The following is a 26,691-nucleotide window of genomic DNA, read 5'->3' as shown; positions in this document are numbered from 1 at the left end:
TTCCTAAAATGGAGGGGAGGGGGGATTTGGAGGCTTCCATAAAATAGGGGCATAGTCAAGACCCTGCTGAAATTGGCTTTTTTACTTCACCCTCTAAATTTGGGAGAGATTGTTTAGAAGGTCTACTGATCCAAAAGCTCCCTTAAAATTGCCTCAAAATCTTATTTAGAGGAAAAAATTTACTTCCAACAGATGCCCCATCCTTGCCATAAAAATGCGCGGATGCTAAAAACACCTCCGTCGCCCCACATATACGCGGGGTCTGGTAGTTCCCTAATCTCCTCCGATTCTAGCGCACTGAACCAAAATCCTCCCTTTTTGAGCACGAGCACCGCCAGGAGGAGACGGCGTCGCCGAGCAGACATGGGCCGCGGAGCTGGACATGGCTCAGGGAGAGCTTGGTGAGGCGCACGAAGACACCGGCAGGCGGGACAGTGATACCGAGGCAGTCGAGGTCGAGGGAGACAGTGGTGGCATTCTCAAGGCAGGGGATGTCAAAGGCACCTCTTTCCTCACCAGCATCATTGGCGCTCGTCCCCAGCACCCGGTTGGTGAAGGCGAGGCTGCCGGAGAGGCGGCGCACGGTGGTAGGGAGCCAAGCCGCCACGGACTCGGGGGGCGGCAGCGGCGGCCGCCACGTCGAGGTTAGTGAGGGTCGCTTCATGGGCGGCGAGAGCCGAGGCGATGGTGCAGGGCTCCGAGGAGGAAGGGAAGCGGAGCTCCGAGAGAAGCGTCCATAGGCGGTGCCAGCGAGTGGCGAGGACTCTGGTCTGACCGATGGCAGCGGCGTCCTCGAGGTGGAGGATGATGTGGATCAGCACATCGTTGGGAAGCGCACTGAGGCAGTCCACGCCGGCTTCGTCATCGTCGTCAGGCTTGGTGGCGAGCTGGCCGTCGTTGCTGAGGCTTGGCTCCATCGGGAGGGAAGGGGAGCAACCTCCTCTCCCGTCGATCCATCGTCGACGGCAAGAAGCGAGCTTCCTTCTCACCCCGCTGACCCCAGCCATGTTCCTCCCGAACTGGTACTATGGTGGGTTCGTCGCCGGTGTCCACGCCATGGCGGCGGCCCCCGCCACGCCGAGCCTCGCGGTCACGTCCGTCACCACCAAGAACTTCGAGGCGGAGCTCGACGCCATCGCCACCCTGCTGCAGAGGTACCCCATCGTCGTCATCGACACCGAGCGGTGGTGGTGGGACGCCGGCCATTGGGCGGGAGGGTCCACCTGCTGACGTGGTCAGTTTTGAAGTATTGGGGAGTTTATTATTAGGGATCTGCTGTGGGATGACATGATTTTAGGAGAATAAATTTTTAGTAGAGCCTCAATAGATAGTTTTGGGGAGATTTTTTGCAGACTCTTAGAGTTGCTCTAAGTGGTTGTTTGGATCTATAGAATATAAATTGGTTCCCACAAAATATGTTTTATTTGGAATTTTAGGAAAACCAGTTTTAGGTAGTTGTTCGGTAAAGTAGGCTTACAGAATACTTTGTTTGAATCGTATAGATTGAAAAATATGTTTGCTGCACAATGTTTATCAGAGTTAACTGAGCCATGTATTCTACAAGCGTAATCCACCTCCTCTTCTAGATCAATTATCTTCTTCCTGCCTCTCCTTTCCTCCCAGCGAAGTAATCATGGATATCACATCCAAGCATCACCAGCAACTTCCTTCGCCATCCATGGCTGACCGATTCCCCTTGAAAACATGGCAATCACAAGGTTGTTGGCACATGATACAACAAACTCATTTTGAGAAAAACGAGGAATACTTGTTTTTGAGAAAATCGGGAATTCTGAGTTTGTAGAAAACATATAATACTTATCCTCATGGTAGTTAGGGGAAACAAACAAAGCTCAAAACTAGATTTACCAAAACTAGTTTTCACAAAACTAGAGATCCAAACAACCCCTAAGTCAATTAGTTAGAGTAACTCCAGCAATAGTCCTTATTTTAAAATCCCAAATGTTAAACGGGGACCGTCTCCATATTATGATACTCCAACTCCAATAACAGCCTTTATTTTTAGCTTTTTAGCTATGACAAGTGGAGCCTAATGACATACTTGTCATTAGCTCTTTTTTTTCATTTTCCTTTTTTTCTCCATCCTCCTACCCTCGCCACGAACAACACCACGTGCAATCCAGTCGGATCAAATCCAAACAAGTCGGAGTTTCTCCTCTCCGCAAATCTAGGATGAAAACGGGATTTTCCCGTCCCGACCGGCACCGTATATTGCATTTCCCGTCCATATATTGTTTTCACATGAAAAATAGGAAACCGGGATCGATTTTGAGGGGTTTTCCCGACCGGATTTCCGGTTCCCGTGTTCAACCGGGAAAATTCCGCGGGAATATCCCGCATCTAGGTCTCGTATTCAGCCTACATCTACATTCAGCCCAAGCTCACAGCCAACGTCCCCCGCGCGTGCCTGGCGGCCCGTCACACACCTGCTGGCAGCCGCCTCTAACAAAACCGATTTTTTATATATATATATTTTTTTCCGTTTTTGTAGAAATATATAGTCGGATGAAAAAATTGCAAAATTAGGCTATTATCGCCAGCTGGGGCTGGTGGAAGGGCCTTACCACCAGCCCAAGCGGTGGTTGGGCCGGCGGAAGGGCCTTACCGCCGGTCCAGCTGGCGACAAGGGGTACACCCCTCCGCACCATACTTTCAAAAAATCATAACTAATTCATATCAACTCGGATGGAGATAAATTTTATATAAAACTTGTAGATCTCGACGAGATCTACAACTTTATAGTTAAAACTTTTTTAGATTTGAAACTTGTGTTGATTATTTGAGCACCAATATGACATTAAATGAAAAAAGTTTTGCAATTTTTTTCATCCGACTATATATTTCTACAAAATCGAAAAAAATATATATAAAAATAAAAAAGTTCAACAAAACCGCCCCCACCCGCTTCCTCTCCTAAAACCTAGCTCGCGTCCTCTCCATTCTGCCGCCGCCGCCGGAGAGATTCAGGGGGTGTTTGGATACGAGGTGCTAAACTTTAGCAGTGTCACATCGGATGTTCAGATGCTAATTAGGAGTACTAAACATGAGCTAATTATAAAACTAATTGCAGAACCCCTATGTTATTTCGCGAGACGAATCTATTAAGCCTAATTAATCCATCATTAGCAAATGGTTACTGTAGCACTACATTATCAAAGCATGGACTAATTAGGCTTAATAGATTCGTCTTGTGAATTAGACTCCATCTGTGCACTTAGTTTTGTAATTAGCCTATGTTTAATACTCCTAATTAGCATCCAAACATCCGATGTGACATGTGCTAACCTTTAGCATGAGGTATGCAAACACCCCCTCAGTAACTTACCTTCGGTAAGTCACGGTGTGACTAGCAACCATCTATCCGACGTCCAAATCTGATCCAACGGAAGGGACGGGATTACTCTTTTTTTTTTCAGCAAGAAACACACAGGATTGACTCACTTTAGCGCAGGCACGCGGGAACGGAGGACTTTAGGTGCGTGCGACTCGTCTTTCTCCAGCGCTGCGCCGCCCTTGTCGCCGCCCCGGAGGAGGAGGTGGTCCGCGGCGGAGTCCGTTCCGTGCCACCCCGAAGGACAGGGAGAAGGATCCGAACCCCGCCCTGATGCCGTGGAGGAGAGGGAGGAGCACTGCCGCTGGGACCTGTGTTGACGCCCCTACTACTCCTCGCCTCCGCCGAGGCACGTCGACTGCCACCGCTCCGTCGGCACCACCTGCAGGCATTGGGCATCATGACGCACCGCCTCTTCCCACCTCGTGTGGCACTTCAGCGACGTCGCGTCGCAACCAGCCGGCTCTGCGGGCCCCTGCGCGTCCCCATCCTGTTGCGGCGGCGCCGGCGCTGGCCGCGACATCTTCCCGTGACGCTTCCGCCTCACAGACAAGCCCCGCGTCAGTGCCGCTGTGCAACGGCTAGACCACCGTGGCGGTGAAGTGCGTCGAGGCCGGCGATGATGAGGACCTGGCTGTTGCCGAGCAGCATGTCATTTGTCCGATTGGGAATTGGGAAGGGGACGTTGCTTCCATCTAGCAGCACACCGGCGTGCACGGGGGCTCCAATCGCTCATGGGCGGCGTGGCGCGGGATCGGAGAACTCCTCTCCTCCGTAGAGCCGTGCGGCGTGGAAGGGCAGCGCGGTGCGGGAGGATGCGGCACCAGCTCCACGCCTCCACCTCCTCCCTCTCTGGTGAGCGCCGCTCGGAGCTCCTCAAGGCCGGGGTGGGCCCGCAAGAGGCCAAGGTTGTCGGCGGCGGAGTCTGTTCCGTTTCGGCGCTCGGCAGGTCCGGCAGAACGCTCGGCAAGTCCCGGGTCTGTTTGCCTTCGGATCTCTTAGGGCCGTTAGATGCGAAATGGGTGCACTGGATGAATGGGTAAGTTACAGCGCCCACCAAGCTCCAGGCCCCATCGACTCCTGTCTCCGGCACTCCGCCGCGCCGCCGCGCGCCTCTCCGTCCACTCCGCCACAGGCCGCTCCGTCTCGGCTCTCGGAATCTCGTCGTCTGGGAAAGGCGCGTAGGGAGAAGGGACGGACCTGTGCCTGTCTCTGTATGATATACTGCTGTGTCGATGTGTCATGTGCATGTCGCATGTGTGTGTCTTGATTCTGCTGTTCTGAATTTTGGTTCTCGGTATGCATGTGCATATGTTGATGTGTAGTGCTGTGCGTAGGAGCAATTGGCTCCAAGGTGGCTCATGGATTCGTTCCTCGTTCTGCGTAACTGAGCGGCGTTTGGTTCCTCGAGTTAAAGTTTAGTTCGTGTCGTATAGAATATTCGAAGGCTAATTAGAAGGACTAAATATAAGTTAATTATAAAACTAATTGCACAGATGGAGGCTACACGACGAGACGAATCTATTAAGCCTAATTAATCCATCATTCGCAAATGTTTATTGTAGCAGCACATTGTCAAATCATGGACTAATTAGGCTTAATAGATTCGTCTCGCCGTTTAGCCTCCATATGTGTAATGGATTTTATAAATAGTCTACGTTTAATACTCCTAATTAGTATCTAAACATTCAATGTGACAGGTGCTAAAAATAAGCAGCCGGAACTAAACACCCCCTGACAGTTCCTGTCAACAGTCAGGAGCTTGCGCTGTGGAAGCCAGTTTCCGGTGAACTGCAGGTAAGACTTAGGGGATTCCTATCACATTGAATATTTAGATATTAATTAGGAATATTAAATATAGATTAATTATAAAACTAATTGCACAAATGGAGACTAATTTGCGAGATGAATCTATTAAGTCTAATTAGTCCATGATTTGACAATGTGATGCTACAGTAAACATGTGTTAATGATGGATTAATTAGGCTTAATAGATTCATCTCGTGAATTAGCCTCCATCTGTGTAATTAGTTTTATAATTAGCTCATGTTTAGTCCTCCTAATTAGCCTTCGAATATTCGATTCGATGTGATATTAATTCTAGTCCGGACTAAAGATACAAACACCCCCTTATTTGTGCGTGTGATGATGTGCATCTACTTATCTGTGTATTATTTGCATAAAAATTATGCATGGTTGTAGCTATTGCGCCGAACTAAATGTTTGAAGTGGTAACATGAATCGATGTTCCCGATTTGATTAATCAAATTCCGATCGTAATCGACATGTTCCCGATCGAAATGTTTTGTTCCTGGTATCCTTTAATATCGATTTCATTTTCCATCCGACTTTCCCGTTCCCGCTCCCGTTCCCAGTAAAAAAATTCAGTAGCGGAAGTGGTTAAGGGGTCTTCCCGACCGTTTCCGCTCGTTTTCATCCCTATGCGAATCTAACTTCGGATCATGCTATTGCTAGACTGAAGTACTCCACCCTAAATAAAGGAGTTGTGACTCTCCCAATACGGTAGTTAGATTGGGATAAGATTATTGGGAGACTGTAAAAGTAACTCTCCTAATGATGATAAAAGTGATATCGGGATATTGAGAAACATTTATTAGGGGATTGCTGGAGATGCTCTTACCCCGTAGATTCAACATGGATGCTCTCTCGAGGAATGCTATCCCATGGGTTGTTATAACCAAGGTACAACATTTCAAGCATCGGAATATGTTGTGGTATCAAACTTCTCAGCCTTAAGTCACTTCTGGATACCTTTGTATGACACCTAGTTCAATTTGGTTGGCCTAGTAGTGGCCCATGAGCGCAGGTGCGTATATTTATTACCACCTTGCTAGTTGAGCAAGGGTGGAGCCAACTTATAAGCCTTTGTCTTCCAGCCATAACACTTTTGGGTTAACCCTTTTACACGAAGCAAGAACGAAAGTGTAAGCACGATGCTATATGTACGCGTGCCCGCTCCTTGGAAGGGCTGGGCAGTGCAGCTTTGGAGGACGAGTGTTACACTTTGCCACCTCTACTGGTCTCAAAGTAAACTTTTCGAAGTCGTCTCTAGTTCCTATAAATGTGGAAGGAGGGAAAATTTCAGAACTTGCCAATACTTTTGGTTGTCAGGTGGGAAGTATGCCCTTCACATACCTGGACTTACCCCTTTGTCGTTGTCAAGATTAGCGGATCAAGACTTAGACTAGTAAATTTCTTTTATGCGTGTAAGGCTTCAGATGGTGGCGTGGGAGACACAGGGTTTAGAATAGTTCGGGCAAAGGAACGCCCTACGTCCAGTATCGGGGCTGCTCGTGTTGCCCACGCGGGGTTCTGTAGGAGGGGTTACAGTGGTGCGAGAGAGGGAGCTGATCCCAGGTCTCTTGGGTGTGCACTGATGCTCTAGATGGGTGTCCGTGTGTCCCGTTCGCTTGGGAACGTCTGTTGTGCTTTGAGTTGCTTCCGGAGCCTCTCTTGTCTCAGGCCCCCGATTCTCCTTTTATAGCGCAAGGAGGCCACCGGGGTTACAGGCGAGACCGAGTGTGAGGAGAAGTAAAAAAGATAAACATAGCTAGGTAAAAATACAACACGAGGGGATGGAGGAACCAAATTCCCAGGTCACCGGCGTCCTCGCCGGCCTTCGACTTCTGCCGGCGCGTTTGCCGGAGGAGGGTGGCCGCCGTCGCGTCCTGTCGATGGCTTCCTCGGTGGATGTAGCCGCCAGGCGTGATGTTGGCATTTCGTCGTGACTCTTGTGTCTGTTGGAGGAGGCGGCGGATCCCGCCATCCTGCTGACGGCTCGCAGAGAGCGGACGTCGCATCCCTGCCACCGGGCGCGCGAGGCGCGAGAACGTGCGAGGCTCCCCTTGTCCCGGGCGGCGCAGGCCATGAGTGCCCTGTAGCGAATCGGAGGAGGTCGCAGCCACTGTAGCTCGTACTGTGCGGCCGCGCATCGGTACTTGTGGCGGGTTGCGTCGGGGACGCGGATATCCTTCTTCCTGACAGAACTGTGGCGCATTTATGGTGAGATCGACAGGGGGACCCACGAGATCCGCGCCCGAGGCGGATACTTGTCTGGAGGGCTCGGGCTAGCCCGACCCCTTACGCCTGGAGTCGGGCGAGGCGGAGTCCTGCGGCGGGGGGTCGGGTGTTCCTGACCCCGGATCCGCGGTCGGGCGAGGCGGAGCTTGGTCTTCCGGGGGTCGGGGGCGCCCGACCCCGGGACACGGGGTCGGGCGAGGCGGAGCACGGCTCTCTCCTCCCATGTTGGGCCGACGGCAGTTTTTGTTACCTTAGGCGGGCCTGGGCCTTTATGCTTTATTGTTTCTATGGGCTTCGAGAGGTCGTTAATATTTCCCCTCAACACCCTTGGAACCACCAGACCCTCTATCACTGAATACATGCCTATGCTTAACAGAATTGAAAGGAGGAGGATGGGCATTAGCTCATGTCTGACATATGCTAGGAGACTGATTCTTGTCAGTTAAGTACTCACAGCCCTACCCACCTTTCACTGGTAGAAAACTCACCTTTAGTCCTGGTTGGTAAGCCTCATAGCTCCCGAAAAACCAACCGGGACTAAAAGTCCCTCTCTTTAGTCTCGGGTTATTCACCAGGAACTAAAGACCCCCTTTAGTCCCGGTTGGTATTACCAACCTAGTCCCGGTTGGTATTACCAACCGGGACTAAAAAAGGTTAAAAAAAATAAAAAAAGTGCTGGCCGCGCACGCTGGCCCCGCGCCTACCCCACGCTGGCCCCGTGTCCGCTCGCCCGCCTGGAAGAAAGTGAGAGGAGGAGGAGAGAACGATAAGGAAGAAGAGATAGCGCTGCCTGCACGAGATATGGGAGATGAGGAGAAGATAAGGTGAGAGAGAGGGGGAGGGCGTGGAAAGGGCCTTTTAGTCCCGGTTGGAGCCACCAACCGGGGGGTCCCGGTTGGTGTTATCAACTGGGATTAAATGTCCCACCAGATTCCCTCGTTGTTCCTAGCCATTGCAGCCAGGACCAAAGGTGCTCTTTAGTCCCGGTTGATATTATTGACCAGGACTAAAGAGCCCCTGTCAGAGCTGGTTTTTGGACCCAGGATTAAAACTCCTTAGTCCCAGGTCCAAAAATGACCGGGACTAAAAACGCTGGATGGAAGGTCTATTCTCTACTAGTATTTTACCTCTATACTCTTAAACTTCCTGGGGTTATCAATCAAATTGACATTTACATAAAGCACTGCTTATGGGACAAGGGTGACATTAACAGAAGAGGAGGTTGTATGGTAGCTTGGAAGGATGCTTGCAAGGCAAAGAATCAAGGGGGTCTAGGAATTATTGGCTTGAAAACCCAAAACACTGCACTTCTTTTGAAGTTTTTGCACAAATTCTACAATCATGAAGACATTCGCTGGGTCAAGATCACATGGCAGTGCCTATACTCATCCCCAACTGTTCCACATGTTAAAAGACCTACAGGTTTTTTTTGGTGGAGGGATGTTATATCTCTATCGGATAATTACCTCAAGATAGCTTCTTGCAGAGTCAACCAAGGAACCACTGTGTGCTTCTGGTCAGACCTTTAGAACCTTGGAGTCCTACAATGGCAATTCCCGCAGTTGTTCTCCTTTGTGAGGAACAAGAACATTCCAGTGGCAAAGTTTCTGTCACAAGATGCCTTCATGAATTTCATCACGCCTATCTCTCCGGTTGCTGCTGATCAACTTGTGGAGCTCAGCCAGTTGGTGAATGATTTGATTGTTGATCAAAGTCTGGAAGATGAGTGGAGTTACATCTAGGGCTCCAATTGCTATAGTTCTACAAAAGCATATAAACAACTTATGGGACAGCGAGACACCAGCCCAGCGTTCATATGGATGTGGAGATCATGTAGCCGAGGTCGACACAAGTTCACGTTTTGGCTGCTACTGAGAGATAGATTAAACACCAGAAACATATTACGCAGGAAACGAAGAATTCTAGATGACTACAGCTGTGCTCTTTGCGGTGCTAGTGTTGAGGAGACCTCAAATCACCTCTTCTTCACTTGCTCTTTTAGCCAGTGCTATTGGCGATTGCTCCATGTTCGCTGGAACCTCAACCTCATGTGCTTAGACAGGATTGTTGAAGCTAAAAGGGATTTTGGCTCGAGAATTTTCAGGGAGATACTCATTCTAGCATGCTGGGCCATCTGGAAGCATAGAAACGAGGTCATTTTCGATGGTGTTGCTATATCACTTCAAAGATGGAAGCACATCTTCAAGGAAGAGATGTCGCTTGTGCTATATAGAGCCAAGCCGTCCTTGAAGTTGGAGTTAGAATCTTGGGCCTTATTTAGTTGCCAAAATTGGAAGTGCCAAAGTTACTGTGCTGGCACTGTAGCACACTGTAGCGTTTCGTTTGTATTTGTGAATTATTGTCCAAATATTGACTAATTAGGCTCAAAAGATTCGTCTCGCAAAGTACAACAAAACTGTGCAATTAGTTTTTAATTTCATCTACATTTAGTACTCTATGCATGTACCACAAGTTTGATGTGATGGGGAATCTTCTTTTTGCATAGTGCCAAAGTTAGGAGTTGGGGATGAACTAAACAAGGACTTGGTTATGTAATTTCCGGTAGCCTCCCCCATCTTTTCTCTTTGGACTTGGAGTTCACCCATGTACATACTATTCCTTTTTGCATATAAATAGAAAAAACCGGCAGGGGCCTCCCCTGCTGTTTGGTTCAAAAAAACCAATAAATTTATTTTCTACAAAATATGATAGTATCAAATGAGTAAGATTGCTAATGGAAGACGTGATTGTTCCTACAAATTTGTTAGCACGAAGACTTAGATTTTATAGATTCGTCAACTTTCCGATCTGTTCCTCGTTTGTACCGGTAAGATTGTTGGTATTTATGGGGTGTTTGGTTCCAAGGACTAAATTTTAGTTCTTGTCACATCAAATATTTAGATACTAATTAGTAGTATTAAATATAGGTTAATTACAAAATCAATTGCATAAATGAAGGTTAATTCGGGAGACGAATCTATTAAGCCTAATTAGTTCATGATTTGACCATGTAGTGCTATAGTAAATATGTGCTAATCATGGATTAATTAGGATTAATTAGGCTTAATAGATTCATCTCGCGAATTAGCCACGGCTTATGCAATTAGTTTTATAATTAGTTCACATTTAGTCCTTCTAATTGGTATCCAAATATCCGATGTGACCCGAGCTAAAAGTTAGTCCATGGATCCAAACAGTCCCTTACTGACAGACTACACTAGGTTTCCACTCATTAGTTGTGAGGTCTGTGCCTCTGTGGACAGGTTAGCAATCAATTCGGTAGGACTCCGTGAAGATGATTAATAGCCAATGAAAGCATTTATAGACCTTGTTTGGTTGTTAATTCCGGATGTGTGTGTACGGTTGCCCGGGTGGGCCGTGGGGGATAGTTCCCCTCCCCCAATCCTGTTATGGAGGGGATTAACCGAACAAGCTCATATTGGTGTCGTCTAATAGGCAGTCTCATGCATTGACACGTAATTTTGAGACAACTCAACAGGCAACCCATATAATGGGTTGTCCTGTAAGTTGTCTGGTAAAGCTATATAATCCTTAATTTGTGCATATAAAAAAAGGAAATATTTTGAGTTGCATGGCAACAATAATTGTTGTTGAGTTGTCTTGTAGTGAAACAACGATCTTTTTCTCTCTCGTTCACATCATCAAAAATCTTACGTGATACTACATGAGATGACATATGAGACTGCTGATGTGTAGCAATGTACTTGCTCTTAGGAGAATATAGTCTGCCATGGCATCATTGATCATTCTCGGTCAGCACTATTGCCTGCTTCAAGGATGTTTAGGGTTTAGCTCAAGGTTTAGAAGAGACAACCCCTGAATGTTCTCGAATATGCTTGGTATTTGGCCAGTGAACTTATTGGACAACAGATCCAAATCTATTCTAAAGCATTGCCTAGGGAATCTGGAATGTATCCTACATGGTGATCACTGATCAAAGCGTAGATGGGACTTGGTTCATATCAGTGGTCCGCACGATGAGTTATCTGAAAAGAGTCGCCTAGTATTACAGTCACGCTAACAATCAACAAGGCGATCTGAGACACTTCTTCAAATTCTTAATGCTTCATCGAATAATCAGTTCCTTCTCTACCAGTTGCATTTTATTACTAAGGTTCACAAACCAAATCTTAATTTCAGTTATGTACAAGACGTTGCAAGCAGTGCTGTTCGTCAATTTCAGCATGGTGCTCGTTGCCTCCAAAGACATACTAACTAATTAACTAAGCTCCAGCAAAACATGACTTACTCTTGCTTGATCGCTGCAACATATGACCTCCTGATTGCATGCAAGTTATTAATGGCTACTTCTCTCATGCTCATTCGTTCTCTTGGGCATAGACGCGTGCAAGAAAGAGCTACTTGCACGAGTGATAGTAAGCATTGATAGATCTCCTTTTCTGCTTCTGGCATTGCTTGTATAGAGCGCTTGCATTCTTCTTGGAGATAAGCATCGATCTTATCTAACATTTGATTTGGAAAGTTCCTCTCACTACCGGAAACAGTTCTTTTGCCGAGTACCCCAGGCACTCGGCGAAGGCCCCATTACACTCGGCAAATAGTTTGCCGAGTGTAACACTCGGCGAAGTCTACTCGGCAAAGTTTTTCTCGGCAAACAGGCTGTTTGCCGAGTGTCGATCATCGGGCACTCGGCAAACCTTTTGCCGAGTGCCAAAATACACTCGGCAAAATTAAACACTCGGCACAAAGACGTTAACGGTCTGTGACGGCGACGGAAGCTTTGCCGAGTGTCTGACGGCCGACACTCGGCGAAGTCTACTCGTTTGCCGAGTGTATTCTTAAAGGCACTCGGCGAAGTCTACTCGTTTGCCGAGTGTATTTTGACCAAACACTCGGCAAAAATCCATGGTTCGCCGAGTGCCAGGCACTTGGCGAAGAAGCCCCACCCGCCATTTTTATTTTATCATTTGTCGAGTGCATTTTTTGCCAGACACTCGGCAAAAATCCATAGTTCGCCGAGTGCCACGGGGCAGGCACTCGGCGAAGAAGCCTGGCCCGCCAATTTTTTATGACCCCTTTGCCGAGAGCTTTTTCCAAAACACTCGGCAAAATGACCTTGTTTGCCGAGTGCCTACCCTGTGACACTCGGCAAACAAGCACTCCCGCCAAAATGTATGACCCCTTTGCCGAGTGTTAACACTCGGCAAAGTGTCCTAATACCTACTACAAAATATAAATGTTAGGTATAAAGGACCCTTCTCAAAAAACAACCACAGAAGCACAGGTATATTAATTGCAGCACAAGCATATAAATTGCACCACAGGATTCACAAGCACACAAATAGCATTCATAAGTTCTCGTCTAAAGAAGTAATTCACAAGTTTTGCATCACAAACACAGAAATGACAAGTCACTGAGGAGGATGAGGAGGACGTGCAGGTGGCCACTGCCCCCAGGAAGATTCTGCATTGGACGCCGCCGATTGATTCTGCACAAATTTAGGTAAAGAGATTTCATAGTCTAAACAAGTAATTCTAGTGGAAGTTTGTAGTGCCTGTAGTTTCTAGTTTAAGTCTAGATTGATTGTAAGGTTGAGATTGACTCACAGGAGTAGCTGCAGGAGGTGGTGGAGGTGGCGGGAAGAGGTTCGGTGGCATAGGTGGTGGAGTTTGACCTAAACTGTGGAAAACACTCTGCATGTATTGGAACATCTGCTCCGTCCTCTGCCTTTCAAGCTGTCGATCCGCCTCGATCCTCGCCTCTAGTTCCTCTCGGTGCTTCCGTTCTACCTCCACCTAGGCCTACAATATTTCATCCCAACCACATATTGTCAAGCAAAAGGTAAGTACAAAATGAATGAAAAATTAAAGAAACAGAAATAACCTGCAGAGCCTGCATCTGTAGCTGTGCAGCGGTAGGCCGTGGCCGTATCGCGGGGCTCAAGTCCGTGCTCCTTGCTCGGATCTGGGAGAGAGTGGGAGTACTGGCAGTGTCGATCACGCTATCTCCAATCCAATACCTGCCATGCTTCTTCCCTCCTCCTACCCTCATCACTATTTCAGCATTGATATCCTGAGAGCTCGGATCGAACTCTGGCCCGTGAACCTCCCTCGCCATGGCTGTGTACTCGGTGACGCGGCTGTGGATGCTAGGATGGCTGTACGCCTCGGGCGGGTCCTCCGGGTTGAAGTCGATGTCTGCCGTGGCCTTGCCCTTTTTGGACATAACCCATGCCTTGAACCGGGAGCACTCCTGACCATCATGTGATGAAGTCTGCGGAAAAAATGTAAAATGATTACAAAATATGCAGTATTATGTCTGAGAAAACAGAAATGAATTCACGTACCCATTTTTCCTTGTACTCATCAAGGCTCAGGCTGCCTTGATGGTGTGATGCATATGGCATCTGCAGACGCCGCTCCCGGCAGGCATTGTGGTTCTCCAACCACCCGGGCTGCAACCACACGTCCACCATTTGTTCCCAGCACCGGGTAAAGGATCGGCACCACCACGGAGGCACCTATATGAAGTGTGTGACATTAGACGTGCAATGGCATCCAGTTGAGAGACCTTGGTATGCCCGTGAAGGGGTTGTTGTGCCGCAGACAACATGTGGTAATACGCCTTTGTGGTAGCCTCGGGCTCCTCATCCCTACGAGCTTCATGATAGTCATCTAACATGTCTCCCACCCCGGTGTCATCATCATATTGCTCGATACGTTGTCTGATGACCTCGTCCCTCCCACGATCGACCTCACCATGGTAGATCCATATGGTATAGTCTGACGTAAATCCGTGCCTAACAAGATGTTTACCCATTCCTAACTTGGTTTGCCGACGCATGTTTCCACATTTGCTACACGGACACCAAGTATCTCTTCCTCCTTTGATCCTTGCAAATGCCTGTTCCAAGAAAGCATCGGTCTTGTTTATCCATTCATCGGTCAACGAATTCTGACTAGATCGGCCCGTGTACATCCACTGACGATCCTCCATCCTCTAGCATACCAGCGAGTAATATAAAAACTCAAGTTGCATCTACACGTTCCTATATTGTCTATTAGGTGAAGATAGGTCCTAATCCCACACGAGGATGTGTAGGTGGGATTAGTTTCCATGGTCTACTCCGACCCGAGATAGAATTTCGGTAGCACCTCCCCGCTGTTCTCCAAATACACGTCCTGTGATAGAGATTGTGTATCCGGAGAACAATTGGGAGGTGCTGCCGAAACTCTAACTCGGATCGGAGTAGACTATGGAAACTAAACCCACCTACACATCCTCGTGCTGTCCAAAGTAACATGGACAATTCGAAACAGATACGGTTATAAATATGCAAACATCTGCATATTTCCAAATGTATCTCTTTCGAACGGGAGACGCCTAACTAGGTTACGTGATATACGACCATCATACAGAAATAGATGTGTAGGATGACTCACCTTGCTATCGTACAAAGTGACGACTCGAGGACGGTAACGTAGCCTCTCCTGCAAAAAAAACATACAACTGTCAACTAAAATTTTCGGCAGCACCTCCCCTGCACGTGGAGGTTTCCATAACCTGCATCAAATGAAACGGCACGATGGCCGACAACCACATGTACAGAAGAAGGAATGGCACGATGGCTCACTTCCACAAACATTCTTATAGCTTAAATTCCCAAGCCAACCATCATTTTCTAATTTCAACAACTAAAGCCCTACAATTTCCTAATTTCAACAACTAAAGCCCTACAATTTCCTAATTTCAACAACTAAAGCCCTACAATTTCCTAATTTCAACAACTAAAGCACTACAATTTCTAATTTCTAATATCTAATTTCTAATTTTAACCTACTTTCTAATTCATATTTTCTAAATTCAAAAAGAAAAATTCATTACCGGGTGAGGGACGCCGGGACGCAGGGGTAGGGGGCGCCGGGGCCGGAACGGGGCGGCCGGTGGGCTGGGGCCGCCGGGCAGGGGGTGGCTGGGGCGGTCGGTGGGCCGGGGCCGCCGGGCAAGGGGCGCCGGGCCCGGGCAAGGGGTGCCGGGCCCGGGCAAGGGGCGCCGGGGGCGGCCGGTGGGCCAGGGCCACCGGGCAAGGGGCGCCGGGGGCGGGGCGTGGGCGGCCGGTGGGGCAAGAGGGCGCGTCGGTGGCGGGGAGCCGGGGCCGGGCGCGCCGGTGGCGGGGAGCCGGGGCCGGGGCGTCGGCGGGCGGCGCCGGTGGCGGGGAGCCGGGGCCGGGGCGTCGGCGGGCGGTCGGGCGGCGCGCCGGGCACGGAGCGCAGGCGCCGAGGGAGACGGGCGGCCGGGGCGGCCGGTCGGGCTTCGCGCCGGGTAGGGGGCGCGGGCGGGGACGTGGCAGGCGGGGCGGTGGCCGCCGGCGGGGCGGTGGCGGTGGGCGCCGGCAGGGCGGTGGCGGTGGGCGCCGGCGGGGCGGTGGCGGCCGGCGGGGCGGGACACAGGCGGGCGCGGGGGCCGGCGGGCGGGGCAACAGCGGCGCGGAAATGATTCGACGAAACGCTAAGTGTGGACATAACTTCGAATCTTTGCCGAGTGCCCGCGATCTGGCACTCGGCAAAGGGCCGAAACCGCGCAGGGCAAGGCTTTGCCGAGTGCCAGATCGGGGGCACTCGGCAAAGCCTTAGTGTTTGCCGAGTGCTCAGATCTACGGCACTCGGCAAAGTTAAGTCGGGATTTTTTATTTGAAGCGAGGCCGAAGGGAGTGGGCCCGTGCAACTAGTTTGCCGAGTGCACCCAGAAAACACTCGGCAAACTACCATTTTTGCCGAGTGTTTTCTGGGTGCACTCGGCAAACGTTACATGAAATAACGTATTTTAGTGACCTTTTTTCTAATATACTTGTTCAAAATCGTGTCAAAATCACTCAAAAATTGTTAAATTAGTTTTCTACCGATATTATTCCATTATTTCATGCAGTTATAGCTCAAATTCCATTTATATCTAATAAAAATCTATAATTGCATTTAATCAATAAAAAATATCAAACGTATCCGAAAAATTTCCAAATTTTGACATGAACCAATCTGTGTTGGATGTTGCCTATACAAAAAGATTTGAAGGCACACCTTAATTCAAGTGTCACTTGGACACCAAATCTTATTGGCTCCTTTCTAACTTCTATGAATCCTTCCAGGAGATTAGTCGGTTTCTAAGCATCATATGTCAGAAATTGGGCGAAACGTTCTCAATTTTTTACCACAGCCTACACACATAATATAATGACATCTTGACAAATCTTGTGATTTTCAGATTTCGTTTGGTTTTTTTACAATTTAACAACCATTGAACCACAGGTTCATGGTCGTGTTTTTTAAAAACAATGTTCAAAATTTCTTTTCATTTTCTGGTTGAGACCTCAATCCGGTCTCCATAATATGAATATGATTTTTTCACTGATTTCAATCCATTATTTCAAGTACTTGCAGTTAAAATTTGATTTCAATCAAAAAATTCCTATTAATGCAAACAAAGCATTAAAAATCCCAAACAGACCCGAAAATAGACCAACTTTTAATATGTATAACCAAATGTCCTACGTGGGGAGTAGAAAAAGTGTGGAAGCTGTTGGAGGGAATTTTTTTTTTTGCCGAGTGCCGACAAAAATACTCGGCGAAGTGTTGGGTTTGCCGAGTGCCTTTAGGACGGCACTCGGCAATGTGTTGAGGTGGCCGAGTGTCCGGACGAGGCACTCGGCGAAGTTTTGAGTGTGCCGAGTGCGTGCGGTTGGCACTCGGCGAATCACACTTGGCCGAGTGTCGAACGGCAAGCACTCGGCAAAGGTCTAACGGCCGGCCCAACCTAGTAACGGACGACGCACGTGCGACGCACGCGCTGTTGATTTACCGAGTGTGTCTTCTTTGCCGAGTGTCCAGGAGTTGTTTGCCGAGTGCCTGTTTTTTGGCACTCGGCAAACCTCCTTTTTGCCGAGTGTATTATGTTCGTCGAGTGCCTCATTGTATACACTCGGCAAAGACGGTGTTTGCCGAGTGCCCGAAAAAATGCACTCGGCACACGTTTTACACTCGGCGAATTTACTGTTTCCGGTAGTGTCTCCACAAAGCTAGCAAAGCTGACTTCACCCTCAAACATAGAGTCGGTTGGTCTTTTGCCTGTTAGCATCTCTAGAAGTACTATTCCAAAACTGTAAACATCCTCACATGTTGATGCATGAAATCACTGACCATACTCTGAGAAAAACGTATAAAATCTAATGATTAGTGCAGTCTAAAGTCAAGATATTCATTTGCATAAAAGATTGCCTCATCTTTTCTGAAACAAGAAAATGCCAGATACAAATGCAGGACGTGACAATCTCTGCATACCTGGAGCAATATATCCTATAGTTCCCGTCGCAACCACTGAACTATTAAGCCCAGAATGTCCAACTGGTGCTGACCTAGAATCAAGGACTAGACTTGCAATGCCAAAGCCTCCCAAATGGGCATTCATATCAGCATCAAGAAGGATATTAGTTGGTTTCAAATCACAATGGACAATAGGATTCCCACAGTCGTGGTGTAAATATGCCAAGGCATCAGCTATGCTGACAGCTATGTTTACTCTCTGTATCATGTCCAAATGTTTCAGATCTGCAGTAGGTCTGGGATGCAACCACGTGTCCAGATTCCCATTCTGCATTACTACATAAATTAGAGCTTCGAAATCGTTGCCAGTACTGTCTATTGTTGAGCATGCAGTTAGGATAGGAAGAAGGTTCCGATGACGAATGCTTCTCAACACTTCGCATTCCGATATGAAACTTTTTTCGGCGCATCTCATCTCAGGTCAAAAACCTTAATTGCCATTTCAATTTTAGCTTGAGTTAATTTTCCTTTGTAAACTGAACCATAGCTTCCACTCCCAATTAGGTTCGACTTGGAGAAGTTTTCTGTAGCTTGGGCTAGATCCTTGTAGGAAACTTTAGGGAACCGCTTACCAAAAGAAAGCAACAGTAAGTACGGTCTTCTTGATGTCTTATTCCCATAGATTATAATGTATATCAACACTATAAATGACATGAAGCCAAATATTGGGATCAATATTTCGACCAGATTGTTTGCGAGTCCTACACTTCTAGAATCAAGATGGCAAGAAGGCACATGAAAATCAATGTCTCCTCCACAGAGTCTGGGATTGCCATCGAGTGAAACAACTGAAGCATTGTCGAATACTCCATTTCTTGGTATTTCTCCTTCGAAATTGTTGTAAGATAGATCTAGTTTAGTGAGAAGCTCAAGATCATTTAGACAAGCTGGCATGGGTCCTGACAAGTTGTTATGCAAAATATTAAGCGTGCTCAAGCTATTTAGATTACTGAAGGTGGTCCGGATGTTTCCTGTAAGAATATTTTTGTCCATTTGAATGGTGGTTAGCTGTTGGCGTTGGCCCAAAGTTTCAGGAATTACCCCGCTAAGTTTGTTTGATGAAACATGTAGTGAGATTAGTTGTTTAAGATTGCCAAACTTGACTGGTATGCTCCCTTGGAAATTGTTGTAGCTAAGGTTCAAACTTGTCATATGTTTAAGGTTTCCCAAGCCAGGTGGTATAAAATCAGTGAATTTATTTTCTGCAAAAGACATTGTTGTTAATTGTGTAAGGTTGCTAAGTGAAGGTGGGATTGCCCCTATGAAGTTGTTGTTGTTGAGATTTAATTTTTGTAGCTTCTGCAGCTTTCCAATCCAATCTATTGTACCGGCCGGTAAGATTATTGATTCCCAATGAGAGCCTAACTAAAGCACTAAATTTCCCAATACTTGGCGGAACTGTCACTGGTAGAGAATTGGCCTTTAGTCCCGGTTGATAGGGTGCATATCTCTCGAAAATCCATCCGGGATAAACCAACCGGGACAAAAGGGGGGGTCTTTAGTCCCGGGTCTTTTAACCGGGAGTAAAGGACCCCCTTTAGTCCCGGTTGGTGTCACCAACCGGGACTAAAGGGCCTGCCACGCCAGGACCCTTTAGTCCCTTTAGTCCCGGCTCGATTCCAACCGGGACTAAATGGCGCTTGCATGGCACTGCCGTGACGCCTGAATTTTTCATGCATGCATCACGTATACGTAGTACCGCGGCCCATTTAATTTGTTAACCTTGTAGTTGAGATTTTTTTAGAACCAAATCAACTAGTATTTAAACGAATGGGATTTGTAATTATACAATTACTATATATATACACAATCCTTATACACAATTCATATACACAATTCAACTAGCTTAGTACAAATCGATCATAATTAGCGCGTATTATATATACAAATAAATCAAAGTATCTTCCTACAATTTTCCCGTCGTGGTGTTGCTGATCGGAGTGTCTAATTGTCGTCCATCGTAATAAAATTCTCCTTTTGGATTTACCACCTCGTCCATTATGAATCCAATGAGACCTTCACATATTGCCGCTACTCTTTCTTCCTTCAAGAGTCCTTGTTGAATATTTAACATCTATAATTTGGAAATTTGTGAATGTTACATGAACAAATACATATAAGGAGCTAGAAAATAATTAACTAGTAATATATTTATTTTACGTACTTTAAAGTTGTGCGGCGTCATCTTCGGTCCCTTGGTTCCCAAAAAACTGTGCATGTGCTCACAGATGTAGTAGCCACATAGATTATTCCCGGGTTCCTGTCTTAAGCACTTTAGTGCGGAAAAAAATAAGTTATGAAATATTCGTGTTATACAATGTAATAAATGTGCAGACTGCATACGTATCGGGAAGTCTGTGTTCCATGTAAGATTTTCTTTGAATGGACCTTTGTGTGTCCTTATGAATTGTTTCCATGCGCTGCGGATTAGAATAATGAATGACATAGTGTAACAGGGATAAAATTTAGGAAATAAATTTTTGCATAGAGATAAAGGTCCAGAATTATTACAAGCCTAGCATGTCTTGCACTTCTTGGTAGTCCACCGGATCTTTCCTTAACGAATCAAAGACAGTGACGTGGCTTCTTTCAGGCTCAATTATAATAAGGATCCAGTGGAAGCTGCGTGCGTAAAATGTTCATGCATATTAGAGCTAACTAACATGTAGAGATAAGGAAAAAGATATCGAAAGTAGACGGTATACACACACTTACTTGAAGTTGTATGGAAGTAGTATGAAATCCTTGAATGTTTGTTTGTGTAGGAAATTGTATATTTCCGCAAAGGTTTTTTCCGGCGCTAATTGTATCTGTTGTTGGTTAACTATAGATGGATCCATGAAGCCTATATGTAGGTACGCATCTCGGCGGCATGTCTGAATTAGCATCCTACATGAAATGGAAGATGAAGTTAGTACGGTGACGCACGCCAAAATTTACATGTAGAGATAAACGGACACTTACAGAATCCAAGCGCTAATCAGAGAGACGTCCAGGTCATCATGATGGTACACTTCGTATATATCCTTGAAGTCTAGCCACAGCACTTTCTCCCCTTCACCGTGAAAATCTATCGGTTTTACCTTCATGCCGATCATCTCCCTCGAGTCGGCGGATGCCATCATGTACCATTGATGGAATTCGTACATCTTTGTTGATAGCTTCCGTACCGATGAAGGCTTTACTAGAGGTTTGCCTAGCTCATAAGGCCACTTCGGCTCAGGGGGCGGTGCAGTTGGCGTCTCAACTTGCCCTATGCATTCATCAAGTCCCAGACCTGTTTCTTCCATGAACTTCAATACATTTGCTTGTTGATCCAAGGGCATTGCTTTTACCCGTTGAGCATCTTTTTTTGATAAATGGCTGAGGTCGGGGACTGGACCGCTGGAGGATGATTTTCCTTTCCTTTTATCCTTTTCATCAGCCTTTACTAGAGCCCGTTCATAGTTTGACAAGAGTGGTATCCTTTTCTTGGCTCCTTCTTCCATCCTGATAAAAAAGTTTAAATCTCGCCGACTTACTGGCGGTGGCTCCATCTCCCTTGCCTTTTTTAATTCGGCTTGTTTCTTGAACCACTCACTGGCCTCTATTTGGATTTCTGCCCACTGTTCTTCATGAGACATTGCCTCCCAGCGTTCCTTACGAGTCACTTCAGGGTCCTTTATTTTCTTCTTTCTCTGTCTTTGCTTGGGAGGTGGTGCTCGTGACTTCTTTAGTGGTGCTGCAGGTTCCTTCAAGGGGGCCGCTCTTGGTGCCGGCGACGGTGATCGGGGAGGGGTGTTGTTATTGTCGTCGTCGCTCCCAGCACCAGGATGTGGTGAAGATGGAGACCTTGATATAGATGGAAGGGACGGTCCTGGAGCAGGAGATGCCGGTCTCGAGGTATGAGGAGAAGGTCGCTGCTGGGGATCTATGGGGAGCGGTCTTGAGGTCTGAGGAGATGGCTCCGTGCTGGGAATAATGATGTAGCGTTTCTTCCATAGAATGATCCCATGAAGCGCATCTGCCAATGTCTTTTCCCCGTCGCCTCCCGGGAAGTCAAGCTCTAGACCTTCATACTGGGGATCAACTATTTGCTCGACGCAGACGCTGGCGTAGCCTGTTGGAATGTCCATGCCATGACTGCTCTGCCCTGCCAGGGTTGCTAACGCACTCCCGTACGCTACCTGTACATATAGCAGAAGTAAACAAGTTGAACTCCGATCTCGAGGCCTGGATCAATTGACAAGATTGCATAAATATTATGTATAAGTATACCTTAATAGTGAGGTTGCCGACCGGTGCATGCAACTCACATGAGGTCCGTTGCGTGATGGCATCCACGGGGAACCGTTGCTCCTCCACGGGTAACCTGGGCGTCTGCGCATCGGGGACCCCTGTAGAAGCACAACTGCTCCCGAGGCGTTGAGAAGGGCTGGCGGTGTTAGGATTCGGCAGTGCTCCAGATTGGGCCAACTCCGCAACTGCGTCGGCCACCTGCCGATTGATTTCATCCATCATTCTTTGTTCTAGCATCTGCCGCCAGCTCTCCTCGATCTGTTCCTTTCTTCGCTTCCGGCTTCTGTAAGAGGCGCTGTCGCCTCGGAAAGCGAACTTCCACGGAACCACCCCGAACCCTCGGCAACATCCTGGGTGCTCTGGATTACCGAGGGCCAATGTGAGCTCATCATTTTCTCGGTCCACCTTCAACCTCCCAGCCTTGGAATCTTCAATGTTCTTCATGAGATGTTCGGCCTTCTCACGTATTGTGTCATTGAAAATCAACGTCCCATCCTCTTGGCTTAGGGAGCCTCCATGAGCGTAGTACCAATTTTTTGATCGTTCGGGCCATTCAATAGTTGCAGGTATGATTCCCCGTTCGATCAGATCTTGTTCCATCTTCCTCCACTTGGGAATTGCTGAGCCATACCCACCTCGCCCCAAATGATGGTGGTAGCCCTTCTGACTAGCATTTGCTATGTTGGTCGTGATCTTTTTCACACCTTCTTCACTCCTCTTGTATTCAACAAATGCATCCCAGTGGTCCCTCAACTTTGGCCACGCGTTGAAGTCTGGAGTTTTGCCCTTCTTGATGTAGTGGGTATCCAGCATCTTCTTGAATGTCTGGAATTGAGTAGCCATCTTCTTAAGCGTCCACGCTTTAACATCCTTCTCACTATATCCTTCGGGGAATGTGAAATGTCTCTTCACGTCTTCCCACAGCATATTCTTTTCTGTCTCTGGAAGGGCGTACGGATTAGTGCTTCTGCCCTTCCATTCTCTGATGCTGATAGGCACGTTATCCCGGACGATTGCCCCGATTTGACTCACGTACTTCTTTGCTACTTTCTCGGGAGCAACCGGCCTGCCCTCTTCTGTAACTTCGGTGATGACAAGCCTCCCTTCCATCACCTTTGTACGACCTCGGGTCTTCTGCCCTTGTGTCGATCCGGAGGGCTAACAGTTCAAGATTCGTTAATTAGTACGTAGTAGTAACGGTGGCGTGAAACAATACAAGAATGGTTGTATATACCTCGCCGGAACCTTCCGCCACGGCAAGTTGTTGTTGCGGCTGTTGCTCTTCATTCCCATCGGCGGACATGTTGAGGAACATGTCCGCCTGGGTGCCCTCTTCATCCGTGTATGATAGTGGAACGTTGTCGCCACTACCATCACCAGTGATTATCTGCTCCATGATATACCTTGCGGTCTCATCGTCTGCCATTTCAACTATTGATGGAAACATACATGGAATCATACATGACAGTCATAGAAATCGTCTTACTACAAATTTGTACAAAGTCCTACAAAGTCCGGAATCATACATGTATATAATGAAATCATAAAATAACATGAATCGTACAAAGTACGGAATATTTATACAAATTTCTATGAATTTTGACGAATTTCTACAAATTTCTATGAATTTCTATGAATTTCTATGAATTTCTACGAATTTGTACGAATTTCTACAAATTTCTACGAATTTGTATGAATTTCTACTAATTTCTATGAATTTCTATGAATTTCTACAAATTTCTACGAATTTCTAGGAATTTCTACAAATTTCCACGAATTTCTACGAATTTTGATGAATTTCTACGAATTTCTACGAATTTTGATGAATTTCTACGAATTTGTAACAATATCCACGTGCGGTGCCTAGGTTGTGACGGCGGCGATCAGGGCGGCGGAGGCGGGACGGCGGCGGTCAGGGCGGCGGTACGGCGGAGGCGGGGACGGTTCACCGGAACCACGGGCGGTGCCTACTAGGTTGTGACGGCGGCGGTCAGGGCGGCGGTACGGCAGAGGCGGGGACGGTTCACTTGAACCACGGGCGGTGCCTACTAGGTTGTGACGGGCGGCGGGACGGCAGCGATCACGGCGGCGGGACAGCGGAGGGGACGGCGGTGCATCCTACGAATTTCTAACTTCATTTTCTAACTTAAAAATCTAACTTAACAAACTAACTAGAAATCTAACTTAACAAACTAACTAGAAATCTAAAAATCTAACTTAACAAAATTAGAAATCTAAAAATCTAACTTAACAAAATTAGAAATCTAAAAATCTAACTTAACAAAATTAGAAATCTATCTAAAAATAAAACTTAATTTTCTAACTTAAAAAAAAACCCTCCCGCGCGCGGGGCGGCGGGACGGCGGCGGCCAGGTCGGCGGGACGGCGGCGGCCAGGTCGGCGGGACGGCGGCGGCCGGGGCGGCGAGGACGGCAGCTGCCGAGGCGACGAGGACGACGGCGGCCGATGCGACGACGACGGCGGCGTAGGCGGGACGGCGACGAGACGGCGACGAGGGACGACGAGGGGCGACGAGGATGGAGCCGGCGATGAGGATGTGGAGCCGGTGGCCGGAGGCGACGAGGTGGCCGGGGGCCGGGCGCGTCGACGGACGAGGAGGGGATCGAGGCGGGCCGGCCGGGGGACGACGACGGCGCAATGGGGGACGTCGACGGCGCAATGGGGGACGACGGCGGCGGCGGCCGGCGAGGGAGGCGGACGGGTGGCGACGGCGGAGAACGCGTGGGACTTGGCGAAAATTTGGCTAAGTGTGTAACTGGCGGGGGGTAGAAGGGAGTACAGTGCCTTTTAACCCCCCCCTTTTATCCCGGTTCGTAATGGCACCCAGGACAAAAGGGCCTTTTGTCCCGGGTCCCGTCACCAACCGGGATAAAAGGGCCTTTTATCCCGGTTGGTGACGGGACCCGGGACAAAAGGGTGCCCCGCCAGGTGGGGCTGGGAGCGCACCCTTTTATCCCGGGTCCCGTCACCAACCGGGATAAAAGGCCCTCCCCTTTTATCCCGGTTGGTGACGAGACCCGGGACAAAAGGGTGCCCCCGCCAGGTGGGGCTGGGAGCGTACCCTTTTATCCCGGGTCCCGTCACCAACCGGAATAAAAGGGGGGGCCTTTTATCCCGGTTGCAGTTGGCAACCGGGATAAAAGGGTACGTTCGGGCGGGAGACGAAGGCAACCGGGATAAAAGGGGGGCCTTTTGTCCCGGTTGCTGTTAGCACCCGAGACAAAAGGTCTTTTTTCCTATTTTTCTTCTCCCGCCTGTTTTTTGGAAATGGATTTTATTTTATCTTTTCACTGCATTTCAGGATGAAAAACAAAACCTTCACAGATTTTGTACATGCAAAAATATATTTAATTAACGAGTAAATTGACAATAAGTATGAATTAATCATTAATTCTATACCAGTTCATTTAGCCTGTAAAATATTTATTTTACTGCATTGCTGTGATCAAGAAATTATTCAATTAAATTATTTCAATGCGCAGAAAAATCCATGTTAGTATGTGGTTAACAATGTTCATGTTTATCTAAAAAATCTTCACCTAACAAATTTAATAACACATGAAATCATACATAGGGTAAATTACAAATTGTATCAATTAATACACAAAGGTCATGTACATTTAACGCATTACAATACAACGTTGTAAAATTTCTTCTTCACGAAAGTTCCTTGATCATGATCGCGGCGTAAGTACGGAGTCTCTTCTTTGGATAGCAGGATGCTTGGATCAACTTCAACGGCGAATGGAGGCATGCCATCAAACTGATCATAATCATCTGATTGGTCTGTTTTATCCTCGACTCCCACGATTTTTCTTTTACCTGGAAGAACTATGTGGCACTTTGGCTCCCATGTCTCTTTTCCGGACGTTCACGCAAAAGGGGGGCCTTTTGTGTAACTAGCAGGACGTAAGTAGTGCTGTCCATTATCTCTCTTTTCCGGATGTAGGTCATCTCGTTGCCCCATGGCTTTCAGGTCCTGTCGTGCTTCCAATGTATCTTTTGAGGTTCCATAAACACCCATGAAGCCTAGCACATTCACGCAAAGATTCTTCGTCAGGTGCATCACGTCTATTGCGTTGCGAACCTCTAGGATTTCCCAATAAGGTAGCTCCCAAAATATTGACTTTTTCTTCCACATGGGTGCATGTCCGTTATCGTCGTTCGGAACAGGTTGGCTACCAAGTCCCTTTCCGAAGACTACATATACATCCTTCATCATCTCGAACACACGCTTTCCATTACGGTGTGCAGGTTTTTTACGATGGTCTGCCGCCCCTTTGAAATGCATCCCGCTCTTTCTCAGCTGGTGGTGAGCAGGGAGAAATCGACGATGACCCATATAAACGACCTTCTTACAGTGCTTCAAGTACATGCTGTCTGTGTCGTCTAAACAGTGGGTGGATGCCCGATATCCCTTATTTGTCTGTCCTGAAAGGTTACTCAATGCAGGCCAATCGTTGATGGTTACGAACAACAGTGCTCGTAGATTAAAGATCTCTTGTCTATCCTCATCCCACACACGTACACCTTCTTCCTTCCAGAGCTGTAAAAGGTCATCAACCAACGGCCTTAGAACACGTCAATGTTGTTGCCGGGTTGTTTTGGGCCTTGGATAAGCGCCGGCATCATAATGAACTTCC

The 26,691-nt window shown here is 47.6% G+C and overlaps 1 pseudogene; it reads right to left on the bottom strand.

Annotated features, from left to right (window-relative positions):
• Positions 1-8,530: 8,530 nt before the first annotated feature.
• LOC117855805 (probable LRR receptor-like serine/threonine-protein kinase At3g47570) lies at positions 8,531-18,742 on the bottom strand (annotated as a pseudogene).
• Between the last annotated feature and the right edge of the window lie 7,949 nt (positions 18,743-26,691).

This window comes from Setaria viridis, chromosome 1 (assembly GCF_005286985.2).
Source record: "Setaria viridis chromosome 1, Setaria_viridis_v4.0, whole genome shotgun sequence".
Taxonomy (NCBI): domain Eukaryota; kingdom Viridiplantae; phylum Streptophyta; class Magnoliopsida; order Poales; family Poaceae; genus Setaria; species Setaria viridis.
This window is presented reverse-complemented; position numbering and strand designations above follow the sequence as displayed.